Source organism: Hibiscus syriacus, unplaced genomic scaffold (genome assembly GCF_006381635.1).
Source record: "Hibiscus syriacus cultivar Baekdansim isolate YM2019G1 unplaced genomic scaffold, ASM638163v2 tig00110318_pilon, whole genome shotgun sequence".
Taxonomy (NCBI): Eukaryota; Viridiplantae; Streptophyta; class Magnoliopsida; order Malvales; family Malvaceae; genus Hibiscus; species Hibiscus syriacus.
In genome coordinates, this window is record NW_024062677.1 from 912,987 (window position 1) to 923,374 (window position 10,388).

At 38.9% G+C, this 10,388-nt stretch overlaps 1 pseudogene; it reads left to right on the forward strand.

Annotated features, from left to right (window-relative positions):
- Positions 1-697: 697 nt before the first annotated feature.
- On the forward strand, positions 698-10,076 carry LOC120117073 (annotated as a pseudogene).
- The last annotated feature ends 312 nt before the right edge of the window (positions 10,077-10,388 follow it).

The following is a 10,388-nucleotide window of genomic DNA, read 5'->3' on the forward strand; positions in this document are numbered from 1 at the left end:
TATGAAATTAGCTTACCCTCCCTTATTCCCATATGTAATGGGGTAAGAGGGAGGTACGATAGTAGGCTGCCCCCAACGGCAGGTTGAGAGCAGCTTCCGTAAGAGACCTCCAAATTATAAAATACCCTCCGTGGGACTCGATCCCACAACCTCAAGATTAAGAACCTTACGCTCTACCAACTGAGCTAGATAGACATTTCAAACAAATGAGAATCTCTTGTGCTATTTTTTAATATTTTTATTTTAAACAAATATAGTAAATAAATGAAAATTAAAAATTTAACTATGGTTTAATTATCTTCAATAAATACCAATTCAAATAGCCTCCAAAAATTTTTCCTATACTTTGTGAGTTGTCGAACTTACAACTATGGTTTAATTTATCATTAATAAAAAAAATTGCATTCACCGTACGAATGATGCATGCAACGCCCCTTTTTGCGTAACTCAAGAGACTCACGCTCCATCGTTCGTTTTGGTCATCTTAGAGTTTGAATAGAACTGTCGAAATCAGAGCTAGCTTTATTCGTGGTGTGTGATTTGTTAAACACGTTTAGTATTTTACTAATAAACAAACAAAACCAAAATCCAGAAAAGGAAATAAACAAATCCTTTTGGAAGAGGTAGTCATTTACAGAGGCATAAATAAAGACGTCAAGATTGGAGCTTTGTTTTGATATAACTTACAGATTTTACAGTGAAAACAAGAGCCGAAGAGGCTCAGCTACTGTGCTGTTTTTGTTTGGTCTTATTTACTTTCTTTTGAAGAGAAAAAGAAAACTGAAAGATGGGGGATACAGGCGACACTCTGCTGGATATCAAGAACGAGAATGTCGATCTTGTAAGGGAAAGAAATTAATGTTGTTTTGATTTGTGTTTGTTTTTTGGGGTATAATTTTTTTATGATTTTGTGTTTGGTTGTAGGAGCGAATTCCTGTTGAAGAAGTGTTTCAGCAGTTGAAATGCACCAAGAAAGGCTTGACCACCGATGAAGGACTGAAGAGACTGCAAATCTTTGGCCCGAACAAACTCGAAGAAAAGAGTGTAATTTTTGCTAATTTAATTCCCACTGTTATCCATTTTTTCAAATATATATAATGTGGAGAGGAGCTGATTAGTGTTGAATAAATTTCAAACAGGAAAGCAAGTTTTTGAAGTTCTTGGGATTCATGTGGAATCCTCTGTCATGGGTTATGGAGATTGCTGCAATTATGGCCATTGCTTTGGCTAATGGAGGGGTATAATCCTTCTCTTTTACCTCTCTTTTCTTGGAACTTGCATCGCAGTTAGATAAACAATCCTTTTAATTTGATGAACAAACACTGCAGGGCAAGCTCCCAGATTGGCAAGATTTCGTTGGTATCACCGCATTGCTTTTCATCAACTCCACTATTAGTTTCATTGAAGAAAACAATGCAGGCAATGCTGCTGCGGCACTTATGGCCGGTCTTGCTCCCAAAACCAAGGTGCTTATTCACGTCAATAATTGGCCAACACAATACAAGCATATGCTGCATTCTAGATGCTTGAACTGATGTTTTCGTTTGCATGTTTGAATGATTTACACAGGTACTAAGAGATGGAAAATGGGGAGAGCAAGAAGCTGCAATTTTGGTACCGGGAGATATCATCAGCATCAAGTTGGGAGATATCATCCCGACTGATGCACGCCTCCTCGAAGGTGATTCTCTCAAGGTCGATCAATCTGCCTTAACTGGTGAGTCTTTGCCAGTAAACAAGAGCCCTGGTGACGGGGTATTCTCGGGTTCTACTGTGAAGCAAGGTGAGATTGAGGCTGTTGTTATTGCTACCGGCGTTCACACTTTCTTCGGTAAAGCTGCTGACCTGGTAGATAGCACCAACAACGTAGGGCACTTCCAGAAGGTAATCTCACAAGCTTATAAATTTACTGTCATTCATCAATTTTGTTGAGTTCTAATTTAATATCTGATGTGTGTACTGAATGGTAATTGATTGCTTAGGTGCTGACAGCTATTGGGAACTTCTGCATATGCTCCATTGCAGCAGGCATGTTTATTGAGATTATAGTGATGTATCTGATCCAGCACCGTAGATATAGGGATGGAATTGATAATCTTTTGGTGCTTCTCATCAGAGGGATTCCTATCGCCATGCCAACAGTTTTTTCGGTGACAATGGCCATCGGTTCTCATCGGCTTTCTCAACAAGGAGCTATTACAAAGAGAATGACAGATATTGAGGAAATGGCAGGAATGGATGTACTCTGCAGTGACAAGACTGGGACACTTACTCTAAACAAGCTTACTGTCGACAAGAGCATCGTTGAGGTTGGTCTATGAATTAGATGACAAATATCAATAAAACTCGGTTATTTTACTGAGGTTGGTTCATTTGTCAAGAAACCAAAGCTCATTTGATCATAAACTGAAATTTCAGGTTTTCGCAAAGGATGTTGACAAGGAAATGCTTCTTTTACTAGCAGCAAGGGCATTTAGGGTCGAGAACCAAGATGCTATTGATGCCTGCATTGTTGGAATGCTAGGTGACCCTAAGGAGGTAACGTAGTATCGCTTGTGCATATTAATCTATTTCCATTATTTTTTTAGTCCTTTCAGTTCAGGATTGAAAAGCCTTCCGAATGATGGAAACTAAATCTAGTTCATGTTAAGCAAACAAATCTTACATTTTATATTTGGTTTACTGGAATCCAGTTGACAAGCGTACAACCATGACATATATCGACTCCAATGGCTCCTGGCATCGAGTCAGCAAAGGTGCACTAGAGCAAGTAATAATTAGCAGCAGCTTATACAAACATTTTTCTTTTCCGGGCTGTATTTTTTTCTTCTGATTTTTACCTGATATCTCTATCGGATTCTTGATCTCTGTGTCCTTCGAGAAGACGCGAAGAAGAAAGCTCATGATATCATTGATAAATTTGCCGATCGAGGACTTCGTTCTCTCGGTGTGGCTAGACAGGTGAGTTTGTATGCAGTTTTTCTTCATAATTATGTTTTATGTTAAGAAACAAATGGAAGAAAAGCTTACTGTGGAACAAACTTGCTTGGATTTTTAGACTGTTCCCGAGAAAACCAAGGATAGCCCAGGAAGTCCCTGGGAGTTTGTGGGGCTCTTACCTCTTTTTGATCCTCCAAGACATGATAGTGCGGAGACAATTCGCCGTGCACTCCATCTTGGTGTCAATGTCAAGATGATAACTGGTGATCAGCTGGCAATTGGTAAGGAAACCGGTAGGAGGCTCGGTATGGGCACCAACATGTACCCATCATCTACACTCCTAGGCCAAAATAAAGATGAAAGAGTTGACACAATTGACGTTGATGAGCTTATTGAAAAGGCTGATGGATTTGCAGGAGTTTTCCCAGGTAAACTGAGTTGATAAACAATTTGTGTTAGATAAGAAACTAGCATTGTTGTCCTAACTAATCAACTAACCATTCAGAGCACAAGTACGAGATTGTGAAGAGGCTAGAAGAAAGGAAGCATATTTGTGGCATGACTGGAGATGGTGTGAATGATGCTCCAGCCCTTAAGAAGGCATCCATTGGAATAGCAGTCGACGATGCAACCAATGCAGCTCGAAGTGCATCAGATATAGTCTTAACAGAACCTGGACTGAGTGTGATTGTCAGTGCTATTCTAACAGCAGAGCAATTTTCCAGAGAATGAAGAACTATACCATCTATGCCGTCTCCATCACTATCCGTATCGTGTTCGGTTTCATGCTACTTGCTCTTATTTGGAAGTTTGATTTCTCCCCTTTCATGGTTTTGATCATTGCTATACTCAACGATGGAACTATTATGACCATCTCCAAGGACAGGGTTAAGCCATCTCCTATGCCTGACTCGTGGAAGCTCAAGGAGATCTTTGCCACTGGCGTTGTCCTTGGAACCTATCTTGCTTGCACGACTGTTGTTTTCTTCTGGCTTGCTAATGAATCCGATTTCTTTTCGGGAAGAAAAAACCTCTTTACGTTCTCCTTAATACCATACTATGAACGAAAAAACAAGTATTAAAGGTTGATAACTGATTTCAGGAGAAGTTTGGGGTAAAATCCATTTAGTATAATATAAATGAACTTACAGTTTTGTTTATCTCCAAGTGAGTATTGTGAGCCAGGAACTCATCTTTGTTGCGGAAGACGACTATCGGATAGAGCAAAATCGTAACTCATAATTTGAGAAAATAAAAATGAAGATAAAAGAGACACAAAATTTACGTGGAAAACCCCTAAATAATATAGGGTAAAAACCACGGGCAACGGTAGAAGAATTCACTATGAGAAAATAGGAATTACAACCTCTCTCGATCTACCAAGGAGAAAACAATGATAATTCTCTCTTGATAAAAAGGAGAAAACAACTCTCAAGAAACTATCTAAATTCTCTAGTATTGGAAGAAAGCTAGAATGCTTTGGGATAGGGTATTTATAGCTAAATCTTAAGGACTTAATATTGTAAATACCCTAAAGTTTAATGATTAAAATATTGTAATTATCCCTTTTTTTTCAACAAAATGCAACCATCTTTGAATTAAATCAAAGTAGTTGGCTGCCATCTAGAAGATTAGCCGCCCATGATGACTTTTAATAATCTCTCACTTGAAGATTTGATTGGAACAATCATATCTTCACACCATTCTTTCTACCTTGTACCTTCATGTTGCTTACGTTTCTGTCAGGCCACAAGATGATCGACACCAAGTAAATTTATCAGCGTTAATTGCCTTCGTCATGAAATCTTCTATGTTGTCTTTGGTATGGATCTTCTGCATATCTATCGTCCCTTCTTCCACCTTTTCACGAATGAAATGGTACTGAACTCGTATGTGCTTTGTCCTTGAATGAAATGCTGGATTCCTTGCTAGATGCAAGGCGCTTTGAGTGTCACAAAACATAGAGACATACTCTTGATTGTGCCCAAGCTCCTCCAATAGCATCTTCAACCAAATTGCTTCTTTACTGGCTTGCGTAGCTGCTACATATTCTGCCTCTGTTGTGGATGTAGCCACAACTGACTGCAATTTTGAAACCCAGCTTACAGCTCCACCAACAATTTTGAACACATATCCTGTAGTAGATTTGCTTTTATCCAAATTTCCTGCATACTCAGAATCTACATACCCATTGATTAATAAGTTTGATCCTCTGTAACATAATGCAACATTTAAGGTCCCTTTGATGTATCTCAGGATCCTCTTTACTGTATTCCAATGCTCTTTGCCTGGATTCGCCATGTACCGACTAACCACTCCCACTGCTTGTGCAATGTCTGGTCTTGTGCATATCATAGCGAACATTAAGCTTCCCACTGCTGATGGATACGATACTCGAGACATCTCCATCCTCTCTTCTTCACTGCTAGGACTCATACTAGAGGATAATTTGAAGTTAATAGGAAGAGGGGTAGAAATTGGCTTACAATCTTGCATGCTAAATCGTGACAAGATTTTCTTCAAGTAATTCTTTTGTGAAAGCCAAATCTTCCTATTACTTCTGTCTCGGTGAATTTGCATCCCTAGAATCTTGTTTGCTGATCCCAAGTCCTTCATTTCAAATTCTCTAGCCAGTTGTGCCTTCAATTCTTCAATATGATCTTTGTTGGGTCCTGCAACCAATATGTCATCCACATACAATAGCAATATAACAAAATCGTTATCACCAGACCTCTTGAAATAAGCACAAGGGTCTGCATTAAGTCTGTTGTATCCAAGGCACATAATGAAGGAATCAAATCTCTTATACCAACACCTCGGCGCCTGCTTTAGACCGTACAGAGATTTTTTCAACCTGCAAACCAAGTTCTTCTTTTCATCTTCTTCAAAACCTTCAGGCTGGAGCATATAAATTTCTTCTTCAAGATTTCCATGAAGAAAAGCTGTTTTAACATCTAGATGTTCCAGATGTAAATTTAATGTAGCACACATTGCCAAGACTACTCAAACTGTTGTTAGTCGAACAACAGGAGAAAAAATTTCATTGAAATCAATACCTTCTTTTTGAGCATATCCTTTGACCACCAGTCTTGCACGATACCTCTCAACTTGATCGTCACCATTTTGCTTGATTTTGAATACCCATTTGTTACCAATTGGCTTCCTTCCTTGTGGTAGTGACACAAGGTCCCATGTATTATTTTTATGAAGGGCTTCAATTTCTTCTGGCATCGCCATCATCCACAGTGAAGCATCTGAGTTGTTTATTACCTCCTGGTATATTGATGGCTCACCGTCCTCTGTTAAAAGGCATTATGCAATATTACCTTCTATAACATAATCTGAGTGACAATTGGGATGTCTTCTAACACGATCTGATTGACGAGTTATTGGAGCTTCAGAACTCTCTGGTTCTTGTTCATCATCTGCTGGTTCTGCTTCAGAAGAAGCTCCTTGTTCAACCTCATTTTCCACATGTATCTGTGTAGTCTCTGACTTTTCAGCGCTATCATCGTCTTCTTTTCTTTGTAGTTTATCCTCTATAAAGATAACATCCCTGCTGATGATCACTTTGCGGGCAGTGGGATCCCACAAGCGATACCCCTTTACACCATCAACATACCCCAAGAATTTGCATTTCCTGGATTTTGGATCTAGCTTTGAAATTTCTTGGGGGTTGTACATCACGTACACAGTACTTCCAAATACATGGAGGTTTGAATAATCAGCTGTTTTACCAGTCCATATCTCCATTGGTGTCTTCAGCTCTATTGCAGTTGATGGAGCTCGATTCACCAAATAACAGGCGGTATTGACTGCTTCTGCCCAGAATGATTTTTCTAGGCATGCATCCCTTAACATTTCTCTTATTCTTTCTAACAAGGTTCTGTTCATCCACTCTGCTACTCCATTTTGTTGAGGAGTGTTTGCCACTGTGAACTGTCTTTTGATGACTATGCCTTCTTTCCTGCAAAAGTCATCAAATTCTTCGCTTATGTATTCACCTCCATTATCTATTCTGAAACACTTGATCTTATTTCCAGAATCAAATTCTACCCGCGCTTTGAAGTTTTTGAAAGTTTAAAACACGTCTGACTTCTTCTTAATAGGGTGCACCCAACATCTCCTGGAGTAGTCATCAATAAATGAGACAAAGTATTTTGCTCCACCTAGGGATGTTACTGGTGCTTGCCATACGTCAGAGTGAACCAATTCTAGAACACTTTTGCCTCTAGAATTTGATGTGTTGAATTTCAACCGGTGCTGCTTACTTGTTATGCAATGCTCACACAAAGTAAGTGATACCTTTGTTAAGCCTGGAAGTAGCCTTTGCTCCACAAGGACTTTCATTCCTTGTTCTGACATGTGTCCAAGTTTCTTATGCCATAACATTGCAGAATCTGAACTACATGAGGCAACAGAGTCTTCTGCTTCTAGCAATATCTCTTCCTTCAGCATGTACAAGTTTGCAGCTATCTTTTCACCTTTCAGCACCACAAGCACTCCACGTAACACCTTCATGATTCCTTTCCGTGTTTCAATCTTGCTAGCATTATTATCCAACAATCCATAGGATAATAAATTTTTCTTCAGGCCTTTTATGTGCCGCACATATCGAACAACTTTAATTGTTCCATCATACATCTGTAATTTGATGGTTCCCACACCAACGATCTCTAAGGCATGATCATTGCAACTATACACAGATCCTCCTGAGACAGATTCATAATGATGGAACCATTTTCTTCTTGAGGTCATGTGATATGTCGCTCCCGAATCAATGAGCCATATATCTGCAAATCGTTTTCTGCCTTCCACGGTGGTTGACGCTTCACAGCATAGAGCATCTCCATCATCTAAAGTGTTTGCGGTATTGCCTTGTGGATTGGAGTTTTTATTTAGACTCCAACAATCCTTCTTCAAGTGACCCTTCTTTCCACAGTTATAGCACTTTAAATTCTTCTTGCTCCTCGACTTTGATCTACCATGTTTGTGACTGCTGCTTTGGCCACGTTCTGTTGATCTCCCTCTCGTCGTTGTCAACGCTTCTGCTTGTTGCAGATTTACTTGTATGTCTTCCTTGTTCTTGCGTCGATTTTCTTCTTATAGAACAACAGCTGCAACGTCATCGAAGACTAGACTGGTGACATTATTCTTTGTCAAGTTGATGATGAGTTGATCATACGAATCCGATAGACTTTGAAGTAGAAGTTCAGCACGTTCTTGTTCTACTATTTTACAGCTTAAGGATGTAAGCTGAGAAAATAAAGTGTTCAGTGTGTTTAAGTGTTCCATCATTGAAGTAGATTCTGACATCCGAAGAGTGTACAATTTCCTCTTAAGGAAAATTTTATTGTGCAACGATGTGGCCTCGTACAATTTGGTGAGATGATCTCATATCTCCTTAGCTGTCTTCTTCTCCTCGATGCTTGACAATACTTCATCTGCTAATGCTAGATGAAAGTTTTCCATAGCATTTCTGTCCATCTCGTTCCATTTGTTGTCATCTGCGAAATCCACCGGCCTTTCATTGATAGCCGCTAGACACCCGTCTTTCCTCAGGATGACCTTCATCTTCAATTTCCACAGTGAGAAATTTCTCCCATTGAATTTTTCAATATCAAATTTTGTTGCCATAGCTTCTATTATTGATAGCTCCCACTATTTCACTATCGTGAATAGTTCTCTAGAACCTCAAAGAATGGGTAATACCTTTTTATTTTCTTATGTTGGAGGATCCACTTTTTGTTGGCAACCACAAAGACAAAAAGAAGATATTACACACTCAAATCTGGCTCGGATACCAATTGTTGCGGAAGACGGCTATCAGATAGAGCAAAATCACAACTGATAATTTGAGAAAATAAAAATGAAGATAAAATAGACACAAAATTTACGTGGAAAACCCTTAAATAATATACGGTAAAAACCACGAGCAACGGTAGAAGAATTTCACTATGAGAAAATAGGAATTATAACCTCTCTCGATCTAGCAAGGAGAAAACAATGATAATTCTCTCTTGATAAAAAAGAGAAAACAATTCTCAAGAAACTCTCTAAGTTCTCTAGTATTGGAAGAAAGCTAGAATGCTTTGGGATAGTTTTGAAGCTAAATGGGATAGGGTATTTATAGCTAAATCTTAAGGACTTAATATTGTAAATACCCTAAAGTTTAATGATTAAATGTTGTAATTATCCTTTTTTTTTCAACAAAATGCAACCATCTTTGAATTAAATCAAAGTAGTTGGCTGCAATCTAGAAGATTAGCCGCCCATGATGACTTTTAACAATCTTTGTTACTCGTTCTCAGAGCTGGTCCTTTATCGAGCGCCCCGGTCTCTTGCTAGTGGTTGCCTTCCTTCTAGCACAATTGGTGAGTTCCGTACCGCTTGACATCACTGCAAAATCTGATATATATGAACAAACTGATTTGTTTCTTGTCGGTTGTTCGACTTTCTAAGGTGGCTACTGTACTAGCTGTTTATGCAAACTGGGAGTTCGCTAGAATCAAAGGCATTTGAAGGAAACATATTGTGTTTCTTCAGAACAAGGTATGAAAAATCTTCCTTGAATGAAAATTGAAACAATGAACAAGGTAACATATTGATATTTCCACACATCATAGACCGCTTTCACAACAAAGAAGGATTATGGAAGGAAAGAGAATGAGGCACAATGGGCCACGACACAACGTACCCTTCACGGACTACAGGCTCCTGGAACCGAAGAAATATTGAATGACAAGAGCAGCTACCGAGAGTTATCGGAGATCGCCGAACAAGCCAAGAAGCGCGCTGAAGTGGCAAGGTGATAATAATATATAGTTTCACTCATTTTATTTCATTAAAATGAACAATTGTGTTATAACATTTCATGTCTGGTTTTACTAGGTTGAGGGAGCTTCACACGCTGAAAGGCCATGTCGACTCAATTGTGAAACTCAAAGGACTCGACATTGAGTCCATCAATCAAAATTACACGGTGTGAGAAATGCCAGGGCTGAAAATTGGAAATTAGCAATATCCAATATTTTTTTTTCTTTATTAGTTCTGTAATAACAGAGTGGCGATGTTAAGGACGGGTTTCATAGCAGCAGGTTCTTTTTGTCAGTATCAATGTAACAAAGAAAAGATGTTCTTCCATACTTCCTGCCGTGGCCGTCTTTCGGTTGAGTCCGAAATTAGATTTCGACTTGAATTTATTGGATTAGAGTCGCCACTGATCACTTTAAAAAACATTTAGGTGGATCGAACACCTTCTCACTTGATCTGCGTGTTTATTAGAAATTTGTCAGGTTCGGGAGTCGGTTACGGTTAAGGAAGGATTAGCACCCTTGAACTGCCCTTTCGGTACCAATTAATTTTTCGGTTGTCTTTAATTGCGAAAATTGAAATTTAAAATGTTCGATTCGAATTGCTTACCTTTGATCGATTTGAATTACTACTGA